Here is a 14349-nt window from a genome sequence, read left to right as displayed (position 1 = left end):
CGTAGAATATTTTGATAAACGTTTCTGGATTGAACAACTGAAATCTTGTGATCCACCTTTATATACAGATTATGCGCAACATTAAAACTATGAACTCACCAACCTTTGTGTTGACACTTTTAAGCATGTTTATTCTCAGGTTTCTAGAAGTCTTCCGCTGTTTGCTTATATGTGATACAAGCTATGTTCATGGAGTCATACATGCTTTATTCAAGAAAACTTTGCATTTACAAAATCATCACCGTGTATCTTATTTTGACTTCATTGTCAACGGATATATTATGGTAAACTATTATTTATGGTGATTGTCTATATGTAGAAATCATCAAACGTTGAAAACCTTAGAAATTGATATTCATTTATTTTGTACCTTTTGAAAAGAATGCAATGCTTACAAAACGTATCATATAGAGGTCAAATACCTCGCAATGAAATCAATGAATGACGTGTTCGTCCATATGGATTTGGAGTGATCGTTACATAATCAGAATGATATAATTCGGGAATATTTTTAGAAATATCGTCTAACATCTTGGGATCTTCAAAACCCAACCCCCACTTATCACCATAAATCATTTTTGGTCTATTCATAATGATTGTTTGTTTTGAAAGTTCCATACTAATGATAGCTCTTGATTGCTCTTGACGATAAAGTTGTTCTTCATATTGTGCAAGTTGAGCTTTCATTTTTAAAGAATCTTTAGTGAATAGTGAAATTTTAGCTTTCTTCTTAATTATGGTTTCTTCCAATTGAACAATTTTCTTGTTTAGGTTGGTGATATCGGCTAAAAAGTCACGTTTTCACCCCGGTATTAAGGCCCAAAAACAAGAAAGTTTCGAACTTTATTGGCAAAATACCCCCTTTTTTGGTTAGAATTGAAGATCAATTGATTACGAAGACGGTGCAAAAAGAATCAAGAGAATCGGAGCTAAAACGAAGATTCTGGAGAGAAAACTGTGAAAGACAAGAAATCAAGTTAAGATCCAGCGAATCAGCAAGTGAAACGGCTTGACAAACGGGCTGCCAAATGGCTTGCCAGTATGGCAAATGGCTTTCCATATGCCCAAATCAAACGGGCATGGTAAACGGGCTGGCCTGGCAAATGGCCCCTGCAAACGGCTTGCCAAACGGCCTGCCAGCTGTTTGCAGGCAAAAATCAAGATTATTTAAAGGGTCTTTGTCATTCATTCCAACACACACTTCAATTCACTTCTTTCTCTCTCTTGTACAATATTAGTTATACTTTCAAGGTCTTCGAACCCATGCGGGAAATCTAGTACCCGGAGAAGAACGCCGAAGATTGTATTAGGAGCGGTCTGGAGTTTGAAGTTGTCACTTTTGTATTCAGAACTCGTTTAATCTACTGGTACTTCTATCCCTTATCTTTATATAATGTCTTCTATCATTATGATTTGTGATGTTGTTGCCATGATTAGCGGGTAGTAATCTTTAGTGTATGCTATGATATAGTCAGTTATAATGCCGAAATAATATTATGGTATGTATATGTTGTTGAAATGCTTTCCGATTATGCATTAAACCCAATCACTTTTCCAACTAATAGAACGTAGTTATTAGCTCTGTTATTGGGAAGTCGCGAACCCCAATTCGGAGTACACTATCTGTTTCACCCTTTGGTAACAGAAGTCTATCAGATACAACGCAAGATCGACTGAGGCACATCGGTTGTAGTAAGTCTATAAAGCTTTGGATTCCGACTGAGGACACTTTCGTAGTGAAACATCTAACTAGACCCTTAGTACATTGTCGGTCCCACACCATGCTAGTGTAGTCACCAAGAATATAAACTTCGTACGTGCATGCTGAAGCACAACGGTTGTTGTAAGCTGTACCTCTGCGAAGTAAGGCCATGGAACCCATTCAGTGCTGATTAGTACACTTCACCATAACGCGGTCTCAAGCATTGCACCCCGCTTGATGGATTATTATTTAATTAAGGAACTATTTGTTTAAACACATAAAGGATTGGACCGTTAGGATAACTGAACGTGTTCATGGAAGTCAACTTGACTTGGCCATGGTGTCCTTTATGGTTGAACTCTTTTAAGGGCCTAACTTGAAATGACCCGTTCATACCGATTATAAACGATTCATGATAGTTGATTTCATTGCGAGGTTTTTGACCTCTAAATGATACATTTTACAAACATTGCATTCGTTTTTAAAAGACAAACTTTCATCACATTGAAAGTTGATGGCATGCATACATTTTATAATATATCCAATTATAAATGACTTAATAATATTCTTAATGAACTCAACGACTCGAATGCAACGTCTTTTGAAATATGTCATGAATGACTCCCAGTAATATCTCTAAAATGATCAAATGCACAGCGGAAGACTTCTTTCAAACCTGAGAATAAACATGCTTAAAAGTGTCAACCAAAAGGTTGGTGAGTTCATTAGTTTATCATCAATATTCATTTTCATCATTTTTATAGACCACAAGATTTTTATTTCCATTTCTCATAAATATACATCCCATACATAGAGATAAAAATCATTCATATGGATTGAACACCTGGTAATCGACCTTAACAAGATGCATATAGAATATCCTCCATCATTCCGGGACTCCCTTCGGACATGATAAATTCGAAGTACTAAAGCATTCGGTACTTTGGATGGGGCTCGTTGGGCCTAATAGATCTATCTTTAGGATTCGCGTCAATTAGGGGCCAGTTCCCTAATTCTTAGATTACCAGACTAAAAGGGGCATATTCGATTTCGATCATTCAACCATAGAATGTAGTTTCAATTACTTGTGTATATATCGTCAAACATATAAAGACCCGTCCTAATCTATAAGAATGAATACAATAACATATGATTACATTGCGAGGTATTTGACCTCTATATGATACATTTTACAAACATTGCATTCGTTTTAAAAGACAAACTTTCATTACATCGAAAGTTGACAGGCATGCATACCATTTCATAATATCCAACTATAAATGATCTAATCTGTCATTTACTTAATCATAATCTTTACTGAACTCAACGACTTGAATGCAACGTCTTTTGAAATATGCCATGAATGACTCCAAGTAATATCTTTAAATTGAGCAAATGCACAGCGGAAGATTTCTTTCAATCCTGAGAATAAACATGCTTTAAAGTGTCAACCAAAAGGTTGGTGAGTTCATTAGTTTATCATAATCGATCATTTTCATAATTTTAATAGACCACAAGATTTTCATATTTATAAATAGAACCTCTCGTCTGCATAAAGATAAAATCATTCATATGAATTGAACACCAGGTAACCGACATTAACTTTAATGCATAGAATATCCCCAAACAAAACATCTCGTCTGTATAATATTAATCTCGAAGTACTAAAGCCATCCATAACCTGAATGGGGGTTATATATATATATATATATATATATATATATATATATATATATATATATATATATAGGTCCAATAGATCTATCTTTAGGATTCGCGTCAATTAGGAACAGAACCTCTCGTCTGCCTAATTCTTAGGTTACCAAGCTAAAAGGGGTGATATTCGGTTTAATAATCCAACCATAGAATGTAGTTTTGAGTACTTGTGTCTATTTCGTCAAACATTTATAAAAGCAGCGCATGTATTCTCAGTCCCAAAAATATATATAAAAAGGGAGTAATGAAACTCACAATATTGTATTTTGTAGTAAAAATACATATGACGAAACTGAACAATGCATGGTTGGCCTCGGATTCACGAACCTATATCATTCATATATGTATTAAAACATATAACAAGTTAGTATATTAATAATATTAATATACTTGTTATATTTAATGATTCATATGTCATGTTTAATAAATAATTTAGATATATTTATTTTATATAATACTTATTAAAAATATAATAATAGAGTTAGTTTATCTGTTTTAAATATGATTTTATATATATCCAATTGTTATTTTAATAATAATAATGCTACTTGTAATAATAATAAAAATGATAATAATAATAATAATAATGATAATACTAATTATTATAAATGGTAGTATTAGAAATAATATTGATAATAATGATATTAATAATTAATAGCTCCTTTAAATCAGAATTTTTACTTAAGCTTAATTATATTACTTAAATCATAACTTAATTATAATACTTTTATTTCATAACATTCTTCGTAATATCCTAATATCTTAAGATTTTAATGGTTTTATGTCTGTACGTACATATATATAAATATTCTGTTTATAAATTTTCATGACCATAACTATGTTTTTCATATCTTAGTCAATATAAATTTTATAGTTATATACATACCTACTTATTCAATGTCATAAGACTTTAGTTCATAAACTTTTAATACTTAATATTAACGATAATCTTATTTGTAGCTATAGTCATAATAATAATAGTAAATGATCTAAATGATAAAAATTTTAATAATAACAATACCTATAAGGATATTGATAATAGTAATGATATTATTAATGATTATACTTATGTTAATAATAATAATAGTCATAATTATAATAATAATAATATTAATACATGTATTAGTAATAATAATAATGATAAAATTCATAATTCATAGTTTATAATAATAATAATAATAATAATAATAATAATAATAATAATAATAATAATAATAATAATAATAATAATAATAATAATAATAATAATAATAATAATAGAAGAAAAATAAGAATGTATACCCTCGGAGCTTTTCTAAAAAGAATGCCCCAGACGAGGCTCGAACCTCCGACCTCTCGTTACCCGACACCACCCTCTAACCATCCTTCTGTCTTTACTTTTCTGATTAAAACTACAACCCCTAACTATATATCCAATATCTATCTGTCTGTTTATCAGCCTTCTTCCTCAAGAGTTCCATGGATCCAACAACCATCAAAACTAATATAACGACTTTATGAATTCAATTACGACCTGTAAACAAACATGGATTGGATTGGGTGTTAATGATTATCAAAGAAAAACGAAAAAATAAAAAAATTTGCCTCTGCTGCCGTCGATGTTTGAAGAAGAGAAAAAAAAAATGAATTCATTTTTGAGATCGTATTAGACAAAGTTTATAACACGAAATACTTTGTAAATCAATCTTAGAAACTTTTGGATTCGTCAATTGAACTTCAAACATTGATACGAACTCGAATTTGATCATGAACAATTGTTTGAATTTTTCAAATCGAAACTTTGACTCGATAATTAGAACTCGATAGTAAAAATTGGGGTTTCGAACTTTGCAGATAGTTTACATAAAGTAATCCTAACAAAATAGCATTATTACATTTTGTAATTTGATTCGTTTTCGGAATTTGGCAAAATTTATCAAGAACAGAGATAAATGGGTTATTTTTCTAAATTTTGGTTTTCAATTTCGATTTGCAGAAGGTTATAGCTTTATGTAATGATAGATAGATTATAATTGAAGTTTAAAAAAAAAAATTTTGATCAATTTGTCTGCAAGGTACATCGATTATGACTGGTAATGATTTTTGAATCAAACAAATCAATCAGGCAATAAAAAAAATTAAATTGATTACTAATTTCAACTGATTTGTACCTTTGATACAGCTATGTAATGACTTTTAGTAATATAAACAAAATCATATACAGTTGACAAGAATTTGAAACTGAATTAGGATCCTATGATCAATGATACGTATTAATATATGTATATATACTAGTAAATATATATATTTATCTGTATATGTATTTATATATATAAATATAATCGTATATTATATATATGCATATTTTTATATATCTGAATTTATATATCTTGTTTATATATTTGTATTTAAATGTTAAATTTCTAATTCTTATAATTAACTAGTATTATTATATTAATATTATTAATAATACTAATAATAATCTTATTAATAATAATAATAATATTAATAAAGAGACTAGCACTACAAGAAAAATGCTCCTATAGGACCCCCAATTTGGTCATATAAAGCCACTTTATAGGACCTACCAATGGGAGTTGTATCTAACGCGGTCGTATTAAGTATTGAAATTAAAAGGTGTCCTAAAAGGTCATAAGATTATGAAACCAATGATCAGGTCCTATAATATAATTAACAACCACAAAGAAAGGTCCTTAAAATACATATTAGGAGTCACTTTTTGAAAAATGAGACATACACAAGGTGTCTCAAAAAGTAAAAATATATGATATAAGTACCAACAAAAGTGTCCTAATAAAAAGTTATAATTCGTAAGGACCAAAATAATGGTCCTATTGTAAAAAAATAATACATTAGTACCAATAAACAAAGTCATAATCTAACGATACACTAGTTTTGTGATGCCTCGTACTAAATCAATATGTACGGACCATCAACAACAGGATCATTACAAGGTCAAACACTATATGTTGTTTCAAAATAAGTTTGCATTCATGAAAAGAGGTAACGTCAAATTTTTTACAACCAAAAGTATGCTTCTACGAATAGCAAGCAATGATAATAGTATGTGACCCATAGATCGTTACGAATACATCGTTTCAAAGATAAACTAGTTTGAATGCAAAATAAACGTTTCATGCGGTGACATCTCTAATAAGCGCAGCGGGTGTCTACAAAGCATGACTAGTACAGTGGGAGCAAGCAACCCTTAAGCACCTGAGAAAAACATTCTTAAAAACGTCAACACGAATGTTGGTGAGCTATAGTTTAAGTATAACAGTAATGTAATGTAGGCCACGAGATTTCAGTGCTTCAACAGCGTTTCAAAACAGTATGAAAAGTATATGTTTATCCGTGGGCACCCGGTAACTAACTTAACGTAATAATACCCCCTAAAAGTGCACTTGGCGAGTGCGTATGTTTACGAAGTATTAAACACCCGTTAAATGCTAGCGCGACTAGCCCGAGTGGGGATGTCAACCCCTATGGATCCATATCTAAGATTCGCGTTCACCGGTTCAAAGACCGATGACTAAACGTTACCGAGCTAAGGGGAAAGTTTATGCCGTTGTATAACCCACACATATATAAAGTTTAAGTACTCGTGCCTAGTATCTAAAACGTAAAATGCGCAAGTATTCTCAGTCCCAAAATAGTTAAAGTAAAAAGGGATGCTATAACTCACAGTGAAAAGTAGTAGTAAAGTTGATTCGGGAAAGTAAGCAAGTATGTTGTCCAAAAGGTCCTCAACCGAAGTCAAAAGTTACTAAGTCAGTAAATCGTCCCCAAAGGTTTAAAAGTATGTAAATTAGGTCTTAAGTATCATCATCATTCATCATCAAACAAAAAGTACAAAGTAAGTTTCATTAAAGAATAAGGTTTGAAACAAAGGCTGGCTTCGTTCAGTCGCCACGGCCTCTATGCAAACTGAATTGAGGTGAGACCTGTGGCCATGGCTCCGTATATGAGTCCCTTAGTTGTTGTAAAAATTCCAGAACCAAACTCGTCTTCGTTTGACCGTGGCGACGGTTTAATTGCGAGTAGGTCAGAATTTTCAGCACACAACGTTAAAAGGACATAGTGACATTCGGAGGGCCATAAATCCTAAACCGTAACTCGGATTAAGACGAGTCTTAAATGAAAAGTCATCTACATGAACTGATCAAACTGAAAATCAACTTTACAGTAGCCCAGGTGGTCTGATCAGTTCCAAAAAACAGTAAACAATGTGTTCCGGTGGGTTCTTGGTGCTTGATGCTCATCACGGTTCTCATCCTTGATGCTTGTAGCTTCAAGTGTACAACTCGTTGATGGATTTGCATCATCTTTACCAAGTTTTGACCATCATAACACTAGTGTGTGTCTAAGATATGTAGCACAACTCATTTAAGAGTTGTATGTAGTTAGATGAACCAAAGTTACATCAAGATCTTAGATCCGACACATACAAGAGTTCTAATAACAATATAAAGCTATAAACTGGAAAGTAAACTAAATAAACAAGATCTTAAGTTGTAAAACATAGTTCTTAGTTAGATCTTGAAGATCCTAGACCCAAAAGTCTAGATCTAAAGTTCTTAAGTTAGATCCTAAGTTATAAGACTTGGATCTTTACTTTAATGAAACCATAAGTTATGAAACTTAGATTTTCTTCTTGTAAAATGTATATAAGCTTACAAGCTTTTGTTTATAACAAAATTAGAAGACCATAAGCTATAGAAACTTAGATCCAACATAAGTATATGAAGTTATAACTAAAAAGTTAAACTTCCATGTTCTTGAACTTACAAAGTTAACTTTAGTTTCAAGAAGTATGAGATGAAGGTGAACTAGTAACACTTGACCAACAAACCACAAATCACGAAATTAAAACATGTATAAAGGAAGAAATAACTTAAATCTTCAAGTAATAAGTTCATTGTTGTTCATACTTGGAAAGATTCAAGCCAAGGCTTTGATCCTTAAGAAAGTAAACCTTAAGTTTACAAACATGAACACAAGTATGGTTATAACTCATGAACTTTTCTTTTAACAAGTTTTATGGAGAAATCAAACTATAAACTTGATCCTCTTTGGTTCTTGTATGTTCTTGTGTAAACAAGATAATATGAAGAATAAACTAGAAAGTTTGATTCTTACAACTAGTAAGTAAACAACAACAATTACAAGTAAGTAAACAACAAACAAAGAACAAGTAATGATGATGAATGAATTCGGTTTTGAAGAGAAAAAGAAAAGAGAAATAGAGTTTGTAACTTACAAAGTTGAGAGAAAAATGAGAGAAAAGAGAAGTGTGGAATGAAGTGTGTGTAAAAGTGAAGTAATACACTAGTAATTATGTAACAAAAAAAAGAACTCCCTCATACCCCCATGGTGGACGGTTTTTGGGGACCAAAAAAGGAAGGTCAAAAACTTACTTTCAAGCATGGGAGAAAGGTGTAAGCTTAGAATGGTATTAAAGTTAAATGGTATGGGAAAGAGGTGTAAGTATGCATGTAACTAGATTCCTCATGACTAATTAATCCTTGTTCTTAATCTTAATAATTCATTAGCTTAATGATGGGCTAACGAGTCCATTAAGAAAGTAGGGTGGGCTTCCAAGTCCATTAAAATGAGTCCAAGTCCAAGTAACCAACAAATAATTAAAAAGCCCAAGAAATTAACTACTAACCTTAGTTAATTAAAAATGATTAATAATAATTAATCATGAATGTAAATAATATTCGAAAATATTATTCGTGAAGCGTACGTGTGTCACAAAGACAAGTCGGGACATGTAAAGTCCATTACGGTAACAAGTAAGCATTAGTAAACACTAAGCTTAATTAAATAAGCCCTTAAGCCAAGTAATTGATATAATAAATAACAATCAAGTTTACGCAGTCATAATATTCCAATTACGACAAAAGTTTGACGTGTACCAAGTACGTATCTCGTTTAAAACGATAAGCGGCAACAACGGTGGTAAAAGCATTCAGGGATCAAGTTAAGTGATCACACACTTAATAGCATGTAGTAAGACATTAACGAAGGTAATTAATCATGATTAAAGATCCCAGAGCATAAGCTAGCTCAGTACGCACAAATACGCAGTTTCGTGAAAGCACAAAGCACAAAAAGTAAATCGAAAAAGCCGGGTCGTTACATTACCCACCTGTTAAAGAAAATTTCGTCCCGAAATTTTGAGAAGTGACCAACAATGGTACCGTATTCGAATAAGAAGGAGCGTATCAAAGTTCCGTGAGACTCGTAGGCTCAGAAATGAGTTATTTACCTTGAAAGGTACTTCGGCGTATGAAAGTAAGAATAGGTATATGCCATTAATTAAGTCTCTTATCCTAAGAGATCAACAAATTGATTTCGTTTCTGTTTAACAAGAGTATGTCATCTGAATATATGTCCACAAAAGGAAAGATGGTGTTTTTAGCCTTACATGCATCTTCAGTAAGCTGGATGCAGGAAATGCATCATGAATGTTACCAACCCCTTTATTTCGGAATGGGGCCATAGGCATAAAGAATCCGGTATTTAAGAACGTTTCCTTTGAATAATTGAATTGAAATTTTTAGCTGGGAGTGACTAATCGGACTTATATGCAATGCAAGCCGTAACCATTTATAGTGTCTTCAGGACGGTCTGAACGAACAATGAAGGACATCACCTATTTTACCATACTGCAGTGAACTTATCCTTAGATGAAATGAAAGCACAGTTAAGTAATGTAACTTCATCCCTTCAGTTACATGTCGAAGTTAGGGTTAACATTCACTAGGACAACAGATAGTTGCAACCAACGAAGGAAGAAATATATAGAGTATCCACATCAGCTCCGTAAATGTTTTAAGCCGTCCCTTCCCAAAAGGGATAACAAGATTCATAGGTTCTCAAAGTATCTTATATTACATTTCTAAAAGAAAGTCGCACGAAAGGCGTGAGAGTGAACTCTTCGAGTGGTTCGTTCTGAATTTATCCGTGTACTTAGGGGGTGTGCGAATGAGAAGATACGTGAACTCTTGGTCCTAAAGAATGGTTTACTCTAAGTGAAAAGAATCACAAAAATGATTCCTGTATCTCAACATACTGATTCATAGAGATGATGTTTACGAGGGTGTTGCGTTTAGTCGTGAAATATTGAGAGTAGAAACTCATCTAGTGCCTTTCCTACAAGGGGTGACCATTTAGTGTACTCTGAAAAACTGATTTATCGGCCCGCGTTTTCGCCAAGTCTAACCTTAAAAGGAATATTCTATGAGCGCAAAGACTTCCCAACCAACTTCATAAAGTTTCCATCCAAAGCGGTTCAAGAGTTTTTAACAAAGATCTTAATGGTAAGTTTCATCCCTAATGGGGGGCGAGAGAAAGTGTGGTCCATACATGGGGTAGTCTAATACGAAAACCTTTAATAGAATCAACCAAGAAAGTTTTGAAAGACCTTTAAACGTTTGATGTGACAACATAAACGGAACGAAGTTCCTAGTAAATTTAGAAGTAGGTACAACGTGTACCATTTTGCACAAAACTCTTTGACTTAAGTTGAATAACTCGATAAAGGAGTAATTTTTAAATAATTTGAAGATATAACTTAGTATGTACTAACCAAAATAAGTCAAGGTAAATTTATGGACTTAATTATATACATACATATATGATTTTATAAATCGCATAGGTGACAGAAAATTTTATTACTTTCATTTGTCCATAAATCTCGTGAGGACCACACGAATAATCAACGTGTAAAATTTTTGATAAACATAGCTTTTCGTATTTCAGAGGTTGCGATTTGAAGAAAGATTGAGTGGAAAATCTTTAAATTTTTGGGTGACAAGTTACTAAGTAATGAAAACTAATGACATAAATGTAGTTTTGGTAATTATCAGGACACAAGTCTTTGGGCCAAAAATATTCACGTGCGAAGCCGTTGCTAAAAAGTGAGGTACGAAGGATAGAGCACGAGGATGAGAAGTTAATCGCTTCTTGAATTTGCAAAATGCCAAACAGGTCATGACTAATAATAAAGTCGGAATACTGATGGTGTTAATATCACTAAATGAGAGTTTCTTGGAATGAGTCAGGACTTAGAGTTATGTAAGAAATAGCATTGTTCCCACGGGTGTGGTGAAATAAATCCATGGGGTAACGCAATAGTTTTGAATGGTGTAAGTGTTAGTGGATGCCCGAAGGCCTTGCATGACGTGGTAGTCAGTGCCCTTATCACATACACATGAATCTCTCGATTTTGACGGTTATAAAGTCTTCATGATGACTTGGATACAGATAAGCAACGAAAAATTTTATATAATAAGCAACGAAATTTTTATAGAAATTGTTTATGGTGACAATGTAAGAGAAGAAACGAAGTTCTTAGTAAATTAGGGTTATGTACAACACGTACCGTTCAAAGTATAATATCTTTTGAATAAAAGATTTGATTTGTAAAAGTGAAAGTAAAGTTTCATATGTATTTGTCAAAAATAAGTAATCATTTACTTTATTTTATATAACGGGTACGATTTCAAAAATTTGCATGAATGACAGATAAAATAAATTTACTTTTATAAAACTTTGAGATGATCTTTCCGTAAAATAGTGGGTGAAATTTTTTTTTTTTTTTTGGCAAACAAAATTTTCATATTTCAGTGGTTTCAAGTTGGAGAATGATTGATGAGGATCGATTAAAAGATTTTTTGAAAACTTCAGGTGATATTTGAACAACAATGTTACGAGGTAATGAAAATTATTTAAATGTGGTTGATGACTATTAGTAGGGCACAAGTCCTTTGACCAAAAATGCTTAAGTGTGAAGTTGTTGCTTATAAGTGAGATACGAATGGGAGAGTATGAGGATGCGAATTAATCACCCATTGATTTTGGAAAAATTTCGAACTGTTATGACTAATACCGAAGTAAGAAGGATGATGGTGTGGTTATCATCGAATAAGGAATCTCTCGGAATAAGTGAGGGTTTTAAAGTCGCGTAAGAATTTGTATCAAATAAGATTCTTGGGTAGCCATCGCTGAAGTGACGAGATAAAATTTCCTTTATGTATCGTTGTGCAAGTTTGTCCATTGTATCGGTTTCTCTTGTGGGTAGAAAGTGAGCAGATTTGGTGAAGCGGTTAACAATAACCCAGATGGATTTTAACTTGCCATTCTCGCGAGGTATACGAAAAATTTTCTCACTATAAATATCCTTCGCTTTCATCCTTGAAAGTCAGTTCATTCCAACTATTTCATCAAAGCTTCCTAACTTGAAGAGTATTAGGTTAATCTTAAAGTTCATCGCAACTATTGCATCCAATTTCCCAAATTGATGGGTGTTAGGTTAATCTTAAGGTTCATTCCAACCAATCTTATTATACTGCCGTGAATTTTTTTTTTTTTTATCAATCTTCTCAAATAACATATGCATGTGCGTAGGTAACTAATCATTTTCAACTACTACATTAAAACTTCCAAGTTTGGTTAATATGATGTCATCTCCAAAAGACCCACCTGTTAATCTTAAAGTACTACCTTAAATTATTCCTCTAACCATTTGCTTGTCCTATAGAATACTTAGTCCTCATGGTTGTTATGGCTTATTATTCATAACGCTAAGATTCTTAGATATAAGGTTTCTATCGTTCTGGTATTAAACAACTCCGAAACAATAAAACGTTGTGACGAAATTTACCCTAGCTAAAATCAGGATTCCATGCGAGTCTCCATAACGATTGCTTTACCGCAGGTAAGTTTAAAGTTTTTCCTATATGGGAACTTTTTCCTTAAATGCCCAGGGTGTCGATATCTATAACAAATTTTTGGGTTATCAATCCTGCAATCAAGGCCCTTCTTGTACAGTAGTTGGGCTACGTGGTTATTCTTTCCCTACCTTTAACAGGCTACAATGTGTATGCTCAAGTGATTCCTGCCAAAAATTTTCCCTAGATCACCCCATATTCCTCATGTAGTAACATTGGAACTTCTGCATGATTTACTTCAATATAATCACGCTGGCCTGGCGTCATTATATTGTACTAAATCGTGCGTTCATTCCAATATCATTACATATGGTCAATGTAACGTGGTCACTTCCAATTATACTCAATTTCATCTAACGGTGCTTTATCTATGCCATCTCAAAACAGAATCTACATAATTAATCTCACAGTTTCTCGATGCGGGTGCGTAGGTTCCGTAGGTCATGCTCAATGCCTAAGTATAGAAGTGTTGTTAGGTCGTCGAGTAGTGGTAAAGAATGAAAGAGCTAAGTGACGGTCATGAGAACGTACGGGATACAAGTCAACTAGCGGAAACTGAACATCCTTCTAATGTTCATATGATGTACGTGGCTAATTAGGGTGAGCTCGGGGTGTGGTTATTCCGACAAGTCCTCGCATATCTCCTCCTCCGAGGATCAACATTAGTGAGTGTGTAATCCGAGGGGTACTCCTCTCTGGTTGCGTGAAGTAATGTTTCGATCTTTGGACCGGTGAAACAGCAGCAACAACTGGATTACAATACTAATCCTTAGGGTGAGACGAGTGGGAAAGTAGTTCAGAAAAATATCTGAACTGGGAAGGATAAGTCCTCCACGTCGGTACAGCGAATAGTAGACATGTAGCAAGAGCGTAATCAGGCATAACAACTACAGCAGCCTAGATCGTTTACAGCAGCACGTAGCATGGCAATAGTAACAGTATCATACCGAAGTAACATGTTAAAAGTAGATAGTAGCATGCAGTAGCGAGAGTAAGCAAAAGCATACAGCGAGTTTACATAGCAGTAAAAGGAAACGGTAGCATGCAGTAAGTTCATACAGTAGTAGAAGTAAGCAGTAACATGCAGTAATATAATACAGTAGCATGCAGTAGTGAAAACAGGTAGCAGTGTACAACATATATCAGTAAAAGTAAGCAGCAGCATGCAGCAAGTTCCGCATAAACAAGTTA

This window comes from Rutidosis leptorrhynchoides, chromosome 1 (genome assembly GCF_046630445.1).
Source record: "Rutidosis leptorrhynchoides isolate AG116_Rl617_1_P2 chromosome 1, CSIRO_AGI_Rlap_v1, whole genome shotgun sequence".
Taxonomy (NCBI): domain Eukaryota; kingdom Viridiplantae; phylum Streptophyta; class Magnoliopsida; order Asterales; family Asteraceae; genus Rutidosis; species Rutidosis leptorrhynchoides.
Note: the sequence above shows the minus strand (reverse complement) of the source record.